The sequence below is a fragment of the Chionomys nivalis genome, chromosome 1, assembly GCF_950005125.1.
Source record: "Chionomys nivalis chromosome 1, mChiNiv1.1, whole genome shotgun sequence".
Classification (NCBI taxonomy): domain Eukaryota; kingdom Metazoa; phylum Chordata; class Mammalia; order Rodentia; family Cricetidae; genus Chionomys; species Chionomys nivalis.
In genome coordinates, this window is record NC_080086.1 from 129,607,596 (window position 1) to 129,621,047 (window position 13,452).

The window sequence follows — 13,452 nt, forward strand, 5'->3', positions numbered from 1 at the left end:
TTATCATGTCATGCATACAAATCAATGAGATACAAAGAAGGAAAGAAACACCTTGGAGAGTAATACAATACAACCATTTAAAACATACTACTGTGATTTCCCTTTCTGTATATCTGGTGCTAATATATATCTGAATAGTTTGTTTGTTCTTTTAGGCTTTTCTCAGGTATTAATGACTGAATTATAATCTTTGGAGGAAAATCTTATTAACTAAGAAATTTAAATGCTTTACTAGCCTCTTTTCAAAGCTAATAATTTAGGGAGCCGTTGGAAAATATTAAGGCAATAAATTCTTTGCATGTATAAATCATTTTGTTATTGCTTCTTTATGAGGGACTTAGAAATGCATGTTATGTCAAATTAAAACATTCTTGAGCACATTTGGATGTGGCTTTACTATAATCACAGACAAGTTAGAGGGTACAGATATTAAAATAATCCTAATAAGATATTTAGAAATAAGAATTTCTATACAGCAAATACCTTAAATATAGACATTTAAATATTGTCCACTAATAAGCCGTCAGGGTAGTTTATGCTCCAGGAAATTATCTAGGATCATTTTGGTTGAGAAACCCTTACAGCAGAGAGGGAACTCCCAGTGAGCAGATGACATCAGGCTTTTCCCTCCATATGTTTAAGAACAACAGTGCACATGTTAGTAAGCTTTCTGCTGCTCTGACAAATACCTGAAACAATCACGGTATAACTAAAATAAGCATATTTTGCTAACAGGTTTGGAACTTTAATTCCATTCTACGTTGTACCTCTTGTTTGGTGGCTTGCGAGGAGGCAGCATGTAACAGAGAATCTGCAGTTGTGCAAAAAGCTCACCTCAGAGGCAGAAGGGACCAAGGTTCCAGTGTCCCCTTATAGAGATGCCTTGAATCATACATTTCCTTCCACCTGCGCCCACCTCCCAACTTCAATGCCTTTTGGAAACAAAATCATCTCAAATTTAAAATTTCCTTAAAGGACTAATGATGAAAACATACTTTGCATTCTGACTAATACATGAAAGAGTTTTTAATCCTAGTTGCTACAAGGTGGACGATGGTCAATTTACGAAAAAATAAGACAGAGAATGCTAAAATTGGGGAAATAAAAAAGTTGGTAAGTTAACAAATTATGTCAGAAAATGTAAATCAATTTGACTGTTATTTCTCATTTCAGAAGAAGTTAAAATATTCACTTAAATAAAATAAAAACAATCTCATGCTACCTCCTCCATGCATTTTCATGCATTCTCTTGCCAGGTGCTATGACAGGAATTTTCAGAAATAAGTTTCTCGATTTAACCTGAAAACAATCCACATGAATGAGTGGACTTATGACTCCTAAAATTAACACCCTGCTTCTACTGCAAAGCATGGCGATGCTGATGGGATAATACTGTCTTCCCCATCTAAATCAGTCAGGTTGCAGACATTGGAATAGGCTATATCATTTTCAAGTTAATCTCAAAGCAATATAGTGAAGATGCATATTTGCTTCTACTTTAAAGAATGAAAAGTATAGAAAGATTACAAAATTTGCCCCAGTCTCTGCATGTATTAGTATGAGTGAAATGTCAGTTCTCATACTCAAGTCTTGCTAGTGTTGACATCTGTACTTTTCCCTTGAATGTATCCTGATACATAGCTTCCTGAAATGGCAACAAAGAGACAAGTGCTCTGCATGATGGAACACAATTTCTCCTTGAAAACCAGCTGTCAGTGAACCCGCTTGGAAGCCCACTCAAGGAACATGATCTCTTTTGTTTGTTTGTTTGTCTTTCTTGACTTTTGAACCTCAAAATTATTTTTTCAGATTTTTTTTATTATTATTTCTACTTGTTTGAAAATTCTAAGTTGCAGTAAGTTGAGGGTGTCGTTCAGAATACATTGAAGACTGAAAGCAGATTTTTCACTGGAGCAAAATAAATTTCCTCTTAGTTAAACTTTTTCTTTATCCTATCCAGGTCTTCAAATGAGTGATAAAGGTCACCCATAATAGCAAGGACAATGTTCTTTACTCATTTTAATGTTATTTTATCTAGAAATAACTTGAAAGAAACACTCAGAATAGTTATGGAGCACAATTATTAAAAACTCAGAGACAGATATTGGGGTTCAACCTGACTGGCTCTTACCTCAGTCTGAAATGGAGATCCCACCTCCAAGAATCCCAGAATGAGATTGTGTCTGAGAGTCTCCTGTCTTATATTCCTCTCTAGGTCTGGAATTAAAGGCATGCACCACTGTCACCAGGTTTCTATAGGAAACTGGTGTGGCTACTGGGATTAAAAGTGTTGTCACCACTGCCTTGTCTGGAAGGCTGACCACTGGGAATCTTTTATTCTCTGTTCTTCAGGCATACTTTATTTATTAAAATACAGATGAAATATCTGTATTCAATTATGTACCATGTGCATACACACCTTGTACCAGGCAAGCTGAAGCAGTAAATTAGCTACCACATCATTCATCAATATATACTTCTTTAGTACTACCTGTATTATTGAGCTAGGGTTGGAGAGACAGCTACGATACACACATAGGAAATCAAATCTAGAGCTTTCAGAGAACTCAAAACCTAATAGATGTGATATAATGTGGTTCTTAAACCCATCACTGTCAAAGTTCTAAGGCTTGGTCAAAATACTGATTTCTGTGTGCCAGCATATAGCTTTAGAACTGAGAAGTTGAGAAGTGCTTTATAAGTCTCTTCTTCTTCACTCTTTTTATTTTTTTTTACTTGATTTTTGAGACAGGGTTTCTCCCTAGCTTTTGGTTCCTGTCCTGGAACTAGCTCTTCTAGACCAGGCTGGCCTCGAACTCACAGAGATCCGCCTGCCTCTGCCTCCCGAGTGCTGGGATTAAAGGCGTGTGTCACCACCGCCCAGCTTCTTCTTCACTCTTATAAAGTGCCCAAACCAGGCTACTTTATAAATAAAGATTTATTTTGCCTGATGGTTTCAAAAAGGCAAGGCTCTATAGGCTCCCTAGCTTTTTTTCCCTTTCCTTTTCTTTTCTTTCTTTCTTTCTCTCTTTCTTTCTTTCTTTCTTTCTTTCTTTCTTTCTTTCTTTCTTTCTTTCTTTCTTTCTCTTTTGATACTTTTTATTTTATTTTTTAAAAAAATCTTTTTTATTTTATATACCAATCCCAGTTACCTCTCCATTACCTCGTCCCACTCCCCCACCTCCATCCCTCCACCCCACTTCCTATACTTTCCTCAGAGAGGGTGAGGCCTCCCATGGGGAGTCAACAAAGTATGTCACATCACTTGAGGCAGGACCAAGGCCTTTCTCCCTATATCTAGGCTGAGCAAGGTATTCGTCCTTAGGTAATAGGCTCCAAAGAGCAAATTCATGCACTAGGGATAAATACTGTTTCACTTCCAGCTGCCCCACAAACTTCCCAAGCCACACACTGTCAACCATATTCAGAAAGCCTAGTTCGATACTACGCAGGTTCCCTAGCTCTCAGTCTGGAATCAGTGAGCTCTACTATCTCATGTTAACGGTTTCTTCATCATGGACTTGACCCCTTTGCTCATATTATGTGATTGTTTTTTTGTTGCCAGAATGATAATATATCAACACAAGTCATGAGACAGAGAGTGTTTATATCTTCTCCACTTCATACAAAGCTCCCAGAATTCTATCATGTGAAGTCAACCTAATGACTTCAACTAATCTGACACTTAACATTTACATTGTATTAATCATCTGCCTCTTTCAATGCTGTTATCACATAGCCTTGGCAACTTAACTCCAACATGAGTTTAGGGGAATGGAAGGGACATAGACACCTTGGTCCCTGACACAAACACTGATTTATCTACACTGTTACATAAAGAAGTAACAACTATAACACAAGACAGCCTATGTTTTTTGATGACACAGTTGATGACGATCAACTCTGCATAAGCTGACTTCAAGAATATTGTTCAAATTAAATGAAGTGTATGAAAATGTTGGAAAAGGGACCTAACATCTAATTCTGTGATGATCTTTCTAGAATTAAACTTATGTAAAGGCCAGTTGACCCATAAGTTATGTAGGGTATGAACCAAAAACCTCTGCTCCGAATAGAAGTTAAAGATCATCACTTTTTTCTAAAACTTGCTTAGTTTCATCTTTTTATTTAAATGTAAAATTTATTTGCCCTCGAAGTTTATCACTGCATGTGGTATGAAAAATGGTTTTATTATTATAATTCAGTTAACATTCAAAATGTCAGTAGTTTTTAAATGTTCACCATAAATTTGTTGAAGAAAGACAGCACCTAGGTATGAAGCATTGCATGTGTCATAAAATAGTGAGTGGTGAACTGATACATAGTGATGCCCAAAAGATGATAAATAAGAGAGCAATTATGTGAGCTACAAGTAAATGTATGCATATATATATATATGCATATTTATATGTCCACAACTGTGCATAGATATGGACTGAATGATGCTGAATCAACACGTGCTTTACCTAAGAGAAGAACTGCACCAAACACTTGTTTCTTTTGAACTGATGTCAAACAACAGTCTCCACCCAAGATCAGAGATTATGTTAGCCCCAGTATCTTCCATATTCCTGTTGGGGAGTATTGAATGTAGCATTTTAGTTGAAGAAAAGATTGCAATAGAGGGCCGGCCATACAGTATATGCTGGTGTTAGGAAGAAGGAGATTTCTCCACAAGTAATCTCATTGCAACAATAATTTCTGAGTGCCAATCACCTATGTGCATCTAAAAGAAGTGGGAGAAATTTTTGTATGGCTGTTCCTCCTCAAAGCTCCGAGAAGAAGACTCAGCCTCCTGAATGACACCTTACCCCATCCAGCAAGTTACTTATTATTCTGCATATCCCATCTACCTACAAGATATTGCTTCTCGAATTTGGAGATAAAATAGTGAGCCACAGACCTATAGGAGTTGTTGAACACCACTCTTTCAATTTTAAAGGAAGTTGTATTGATTGCTCCCTTGGATGTACATAAAAATTATACAAACTGTATTATAAACTAGTTTTTAAAAAACAGATAGTATAAGGAAATTTAAAAAGCAAAGACAGACTTTGTCTTTTTTTTGGAAATGTTGTAAAGAGAAGGAAAAAGATAAAGTCATGCAAACTGTAAAAGACTGTTCCAATCTTTAAACCATAGGTATGATTATTACCATTGCTCAGAACTTTAGGAAGTCTTTCAAGTTGACGATCCCTTTCTTACTTATTCTGCTGAAGATCCAAACTAATGTTTTATTAAATAAATAGGAACTTAAAGTTGTTGCATTAATTTATGGGTCTTAGAAATCTGAAAAATTTTAAAGTACACATCATAATAGAAGAATGAGATACTAAATTAGGAAATATTATAGGTTTGTGTTGTGTGTGTGTAAGAGAGAGAGGGGAGAGACAGAGACACATATAGAGACATACAATTATTTTAGATAATTTCTAGCAGGAGAGAAATATTGAGAAACATAGAAGTATTTCTCTGAATCCATAGCATTCTATCAATGAATTTTTGTCACTGGGATACTAACTTTTTCACTACCAAAAACACAGAGCCAAGTTTCTCTAGTTTTAGCAAGCTTGCTCTAGGCAGAACATGTTTTATAACATTTCCCCATAATAGTGTAAGCTATGTTCTTTCTGTCTCCTGGTCCTACATCTGCCCTTAAGAATGCAAGATATTAGCCGGGCATTGGTGACACACACCCTTAATCTCAGCACATGGGACACAGAGGCAAGAGGATCTTTGTGAGGTAAAGGCCAGCCTGATCTACAAGAGCTAGTTCCAGGACAGGTTCCAAAGTTACAGACAAACCCTGTCTCAAAAAAAAAAAAAAAAAAAAAAAAACAAAAAAAAACAGGATGTTAAGATTTACAGAAAACTTCACGAACTTAGAATTTATTTTACCATCAGCTTCGATTTCAGGTATACTGACCTAAATTGTCTAATTTCTAATTGAGTCTGTGTGCTATAGTATGTATGAACAGTGGTATTCAGTAGTTTTACCGTGCTAGTTTAGATCTACAAAAGCATCTGTAAAAGCTACAACTGTGCACAATCTTTTCGTAACTAATGGAAAAAAGAAATCTGCTATTACATTTAGAAGTTTTATTCTTTAAAATATTAAAAATCCTTTTATTCTTGTTATAACCTTGAATAGAGAAAGGGAGTTTTTTAAATGCATGTTTATTGAGAGCATTATTATTTGAAACAATGAAAACATTGAAAATTTATTATATTATTTTTAAAAAACAGTTTAATTGGGAATAAGTGTTAGTTTGAACAGCATTTTTTGTATTCATCAAAATGTGGATTGGAATTCATCTATAATTTAGTGAATTGTGCAATTTTCTTTAGTTGTATTGATGTCACCATTTTGCCTTTTCCATACTCAATAGATCATCTGAGAGTTTTTGTTTTGTAATGACTTCCTAGTGCTGTTTCTTATTCATCCTTCTCCTCCACAGTGCTTCTCCTGTGTGTCCTCATGTCCCATGGTTACTTTGTTTCAGTGACATGTTCTCTAGTTCAGGACTCTGCATTTCCATCAAGTCTATGAACAACTCTTTTAAATTTCACTCTGATACTCTTCATATCTTTGTTGCATTTCTATCTCTACAAGTCAGTGTCATTTTAGGATTTCTTATTTTTACAAAATGTCATGAGAATTCATCATTGGGAGACAAGGAATCAGTTTAGTTTCATGTTTTGATGAAGAATAAACCAATGTGCACTGAGCAATGACTGATACACTTTAAAACAGGTAATATGTGTTGTTACGGGCTATGGTGTATATCTTCTACTTATAAGGTACAGAGACATAATGTATAGCTATTATTTCGTACTTTATATAATCAGGAACAGTGACTATGTGATGGCAACTGAAATATTGGCTGCAATATTGAAAAACTAGTATGATTTCACTATACCATAATAGTAACCCATATACATCAAAATATAGAAAGAAAAATGTTACGTCTATTTTATATACCAAAATACACTGCATATTTCCTAAAACATGACAAAACTGGTAAAGTTTGTGGTACTTGTCTTCAATCTAAACACTTAGGATACTAAGGAAGAAGGATCACAAGGTTGAAGAATGTGGATTAAAGAAACAGGATAATTTATAAGATGAAGTTAGACACAAGCCCAAGCTAAAGGCCAAGCTTTCATAATTAATAACATGTTTCCTTGTCATTATTTAGAGGCTGGCATTTTAAAGAAATTTTAACAAGAAAGTCCAACTACAGAAGAGATTCAAGATTGATTTTTATGAGCAAAGTTGATACACACTGGCTCTTTCATTCTAAAGTTGTGATCAGTTATAGATTTGAAGGTAGAAAAACTTCCTAAGAAAATTAACTATTTCTGGAAGTGATTGTTGGCAGCAATAGCTGTCTAGTTGGTGTTATGAAAACTTTAAGATTGAACTTAACTTTCATAAAAAAATGGTCTGTGATCAATTCAGAACACTTTGATTGATTTGGAGCATACACCATAGGCATGTCAGGTGAGGGTCATAGCACATCTGCAATGAACTTGTCAGAACTGGGGGGGGATCATTATATCATTATGGTTGACTTATAAATAAGACTGAACGCTCAAGTTCACAATGTTAATTAGTATTTTATCATTAAACTTTTTCAATGCCATTCTTCCTTCTATTTTTCCAGTGCAACGTCACATAGACCTTAACAATAGTGGAGAACTCAAGAACAACCTCAACATAGTTATCATCCATTCCTTAGTAATGTCAAGACCAAAAATTTCAGTATGTATATGTGGAAAATATCCTGTTTGTTTTTCTTCTAGAATATCAGGATTCCAATGCCCTATGTGGATTTAATTATTTACATGTAGATTGTAAGTCATTGGTGACTGAGTCCTCATTGGAAGTTATATATGTCATCAACCTGTGGGGAAGCTATGTAAGACAGTGTTTTTTTAAATTATTAAGATATGAAATGAATAATGAAAAGAATTTTAGTGGTGACTTATCTGAAAAAAAAACAGCTGTTCAAGTTAGGAAAAGAAACAGAGAGAGCATGAATAATGAGTTATTCTATCCCTGTGGGAAGGTAGAACAATCATTCAAAAAATACCATGTGATAGATCCATAGGAGGTAAAACGGAAAGCAGAAACAGTTGGAGTCAAAGAACCTTGAATTTTATCTCAGCATAGTGGAAGGTATTATTGCTCTTCCTCAAAATCTACCAGGGTTTTACGGAATCGTGGTGTTCTGTTGCTTGCATTCTCTATCAGTAACATAGCTGCATCTGTTGACAGCCTTATCTTTTTCATTACAAAGAAAAATTTCAGCAGTTCTTAAACAACACAAATGTACAAATTCAGTTCTATGGAGACTGGAGGCAAGAACAACTTATCAAGGCAGCATGTCCTATGCATGTTTAGGGGAAAAAATCTTTATCTGCAATTTCCCACTCCCCAAAATTTCCTAAGTTCCTCGGCATTATTGTGATCCCCTGTGTTGTAATTGCTTTCCCTGGCTTAATGCATTTCCTTCTATAGAGAAGAAAGAGCATCATAAGACTTAGGAAGTTAACAAAAATTACAAGGCACAGATTAGTCCTTAAAGTTACAAAATTCACTGGGTCATTTGTTGGGAGCTACAAAGTCCATTGCCCATTGCTGGTGAAGGAGACTTATGCCTTGTACTGGCAAAGTTCATCAGTTGCTTTCTGGTGTATCCTATAAAACGTCTGGAAGTTTTCTCATGAAGTAAGAACCCTGAAAAACCATCTCACCTACTTTTGGCAAGTTTAGCAATTCTATGTGTCCTACATGTCCAGTTTATACAGCATAACATCAAGCAGTCAAGGCAAGAGAGGTTTCTTGCCCAAATGGCTAGCAAATTCCAAATGGAGTCCCTACTATGCCCATCATCCTCTTGAAGTAGATTGGTGGTGCCAGGAGCAGATGTGTCTCATTATTACGAGAAGTTGTTTTTGGTCTTTGGAATGTTTGAATATTATTTATCTAAATGAAATCCATCTTTATAAATCTAGAAAACCTAACTAACATGACTACAAGCTTGATGATTATAGATAATTATCTATTAACCTGTATTTCTTAATTATATATTACATTTTAAATGAACTTCACAAACACAATCTTAATCAAGAGAAGAAATATACACATAACAAAATTGATCTTTTTTTCTTTTATCTGCATTTATTTCATGTCGAATTTATTCTGGTGCCATAAGTTTTGTTTCTTCAGTTTCTTCTGGGATATTTTTTTCTTCTGTGCAACCTCCTCTTCTGGCTTTGGTACAATCTGTTCCTTTTCAGCGAGGATCATCTCGATGTGGCAGGGGGAGCTCATGTATGGGTTAATCCGGCCGTGAGCTCTGTAAATTCGTCGGCACATTTTAGGTGCTTTATTCACCTGGATGTGCTCAATGACCAGAGTGTCTACATCTAAACCCTTCACAGTTCAGCATTGCTCTCTGCATTTTTAAACATGTGCAGCAAAAATTCTGCACTCTTCTTTGGCCACCGACCCTGTGTCCAGCCCCACTGTTTGGCCTGGGTGCACCTACCGATTCCACCATTGTACTGTCGGAACGGCACACACTACTTCTTCAAAGTGACATCTTTCAGATACTTGGTGGCTTTTCCGATATGCATACCCTTTATGGCTGGGCCGTTTCACGGGTGTTCTTAAAGTGAACCAGAAGGCTTGATCCTCTCGATTTGCATGATTTTGTAGGGTTTTCTGGATCAAGAGAGTAGCAAACCATCTTCACAGGTCACTTCTGGCCGCTTATAGGAAGAGAACAAAATTGATCTTAATTTGTATCAATAAACCAAGATCCATACCAATGCAAAGTATTCATCTCTATAGCATACCTTTATATGTAAAGAAACATTTATAAATAATATTTGGGAATTTGGGCATAGTTTTTTCCAAACTACATCCTACTCTTTTTGTGCAAAGTAATTTTGGGGTTCACGGAGAACTTTCAGGAGGTCTTGGTCCATCAAACCACATTAGTCTGGAAAGCATTCATAGGTTCTCATCCTCTGTGGAAACAAAAGCAGAACCTCTTTTCTAAAGCAACATATCCTTAGAACCAAATTTTGAAGTCATTAACTTGAAAGTATATATGCTGGTTTAGCTTAGCAGCCTGCACAATGAAACTGTACTTAGCTCATTCATAGTCAAAAAAATTAAAGAAAACACAAAAATATACATTATCCAGACTCTCTGTCTATTTTCCATCTATACATGGCTTATTTTTCTTTGCTCTCATACTATTTCTACAAGTTTAATACTTATTATCTTTACTCCTTTAATCTATGACAGTCTGTACTCTTTTATATTATAACTGTCTCTACTCTTTCTGCTCTCTCGAGTGTATGTACATTTATCCAACACTTTGACCCATTTAGAGGTCTTTTTTTTTTTATCTGAATCTGTCTTTTGGGTAAATCTGTAATTATTTTCTGAGCATGAGTGCTTTTTATTAATGCTAAGCAAGCATGGCTAGGACCAACTTTATAAGGTCTGGCTCCAACCAGTCCAATATGGTGGAGGCTTGTTCACTACCCCTGAGAGCCATTCACTCCACCCCAGATCCAGGGTCACAGCAGGTCTATGTCACTATTAAATAATTTGTAACACACTGCTCACAGACCCCATTTAAGTACTTGACCTCCTAAAGGAGGCAGAGCTGTATGTGCAACTATCACAAACCTGGAAGCTGCCATTTCTTAAAATGCAGTGCATTTTGTTTTGTTTTGTTTTGCTGCTAATGTTGAATCAGCAAGATTTCTCTTAAAAGAGCCAGAAAACTAATATGAATTTCACTTACTATATGTTGTAAGCTAGTTTTCTGACTTTGCTATAGGATATTTTCAAATTATGAAAACTATATGTATGCATCATCTATATATGACAGCTTGATGAAATGAGAGTATTAGACTACTTTCACTATTAAAATGTTTACAAAAAATAAATAAATAAATACACATACTTAAAGAGATTTTATTTTGAAAAGTAAAAATATTCTGAAGGCACACCACTATTTTTCATTAATGAAAAAATAGAAATATGTTGTGAATTAAAATTGAATGGAAAATTTCACTAGCACTTATTATAGCCTAAATTATTGCACCAACTATGAAAAGAACATAAGTTAGATCCATGAACATTATGGGAATTCAGAAGAACAAAACTATGTTGTTGGGTTCCAGTGGTTCTCAAACTGTGGGTCTTGACCCCATTAAGGATCCTGCATATCAGATATTTATTATGATTCACAACAGTAACAAAATTACAGTTATGAAGAAGCAAGAAAATAACTTCATGGTTGGGGATCACAGCATCATAAGTAACTGTGTTAAAGGAATAAAACATTAATAAAGTGGAGAACCCTGCAAAAAAAAAAGAGCCAGGACACTCCTGCTCACCACCACAAACCAAGCCCATCTGGAAAAAGGAAAATGCTGGCTACCAAGAAGCAGTGCTTAACTTTATTCTTTTATGGCTTGAATTCCTTTCCAAGCTCTCTCAGATTTTGTGTGGATACAATCAGTACACATTGGAGTGCCATTTTTATAGACAGAGATTGTTCATTTCTTCTGGCTGGCCAGACCTGTAATAATGACACCGATACTATATTAATTGCAATACTGTTTGGCCAATAGCTTAAGCATATTTCTAGCTAGCTCTTACACCTTAAATTAACCCATTTATAGTATTTTATATTTTACCATGAGGCTCATGGTTTATTGGCAAGGTTCTGGTGTGTCTGTCTAAGACAGCCACATGGTGTCTCTCCTTGACTCTGTCTACTCTATGTTTTTTCCAACCTGGCTATATTCTGTTAAGCAATTGGCCAAAAGCAATTTCTTTATTAACCAGTGGCAATAAAATATATTCCTAGCATACATAGGGGAATCCCACATCACTTCACCACCCAAAACTTAGATGGAGTCATTTACTTTACCTTTTGCTGGTGTCCCTTCTGTAGTAAATAAGCATAGTTCACATCTCCAATAAAGACATACAATAACTGCTATAATGGTCACAAGTCAGGATAATAGGAAAAACTAAGTGCTTATATAATTAAGTGGTAACAAGAAAAGTTACACATTAATGTAGGGCAGAAAAAATAGTACAGTCATTCAGACAGTGTGACAGACATTTATAGAATTCAATGTATTTTGACAGTACAACCCTGAAAACATACTTCTTGTAATTTAGCCATATGAGTTGAAAGTTTATGTCCACTCTAATATGGAAACTTAGATATTTATAGCTATTTGTTTAATAATTGTCAAAACTTGCAAACAAACTGCCTGCTATGACAAGGATTCACTAGATATACACTTAAATCTAATTACAAATGCAAAAGTATCTCATGAGGTAAAAACCCTCATAAATGCTTATAAAAGGAGTCAAACCATCAGTCCTGAAGTCATAAAAGCCGACTACCAGGCTATATTTAGGAATATATATGTGTATATCCATATATATTGCATATATGCAATAATAATTGACACAAAAGAAAAACAAAGCTATGAATTTGGAGGAGAGTTGGGAGGGGTATATTGGAAGATTTGGAAAAAGAAAAGGGAAGAGAGAAATATAATCAAAGTATAATTTAAAAAAATTTAAAATATAAGCCCTGAATATTTTACTGAACTTCTTTTGTTTTATGAAGACATAAGAAATCTCATCCTTGTGGAAACAATTATAGAGACCCACAGTCTTACAGTATGCAGACTGAAAGACAATCAACTCTAAATAAGATATCTCCATCAGATCCCTCCACAAAGTGCTCAGGGAATCCCATAGAAGAGAAGGTAGAAAGAGTGTATGAAGCAGAAGGAATGGAGAACATCAAGAAAAAAGGTTCTCTAAATCACCAAGATGGACACACAGACACACATATGTCTAATGAAGTCTGAGGCCATCTGCTTAGAGACTGCAATGCCCTGCATAAGATGGGATGCTAGAGCTGAAGGATAACTAGATACTCCAGAAACTATCTCCAATTGACGACTTTTGAATACAAATGAAAAAATTTGCTTTCTTCAAGGTAAGTAGGCTGCATTCCTAGCAGTAGATGATTAACAGAAAATGAACTCAGTGACTTCTTTCCAGGTTCCTTGTCTCACAATGTGGTGTTAGGGTTTCCATTTTGAAAACAAATTACACACATACAGGAACTGTACACTAAAAGAGACACCTTACACATCCTTTGTGTGTGTGTGTGTGTATGTGTGTATATAGATAGACAGATAGATAGCCTCTAGCTTACTGGGTTGAGATTCCTGATATTGTGAGCAAAGTTTTCTGTTTTTTGAGCCCTTTCTTGGCCTCTTTTTCCCCTTTTATTTATTTTCTTCAAATCCAAAGTATTAGTTTTTATCTTATTGTATGTTTAATCTTAATAAATTAATTTTATTATCATCCTTTTAAAAAAG

General features: G+C 35.2%; 1 pseudogene; it reads right to left on the reverse strand.

The window, feature by feature from the left end:
* Positions 1-2,634: 2,634 nt before the first annotated feature.
* LOC130883860 (60S ribosomal protein L17-like) lies at positions 2,635-9,758 on the reverse strand (annotated as a pseudogene).
* Positions 9,759-13,452: the final 3,694 nt, after the last annotated feature.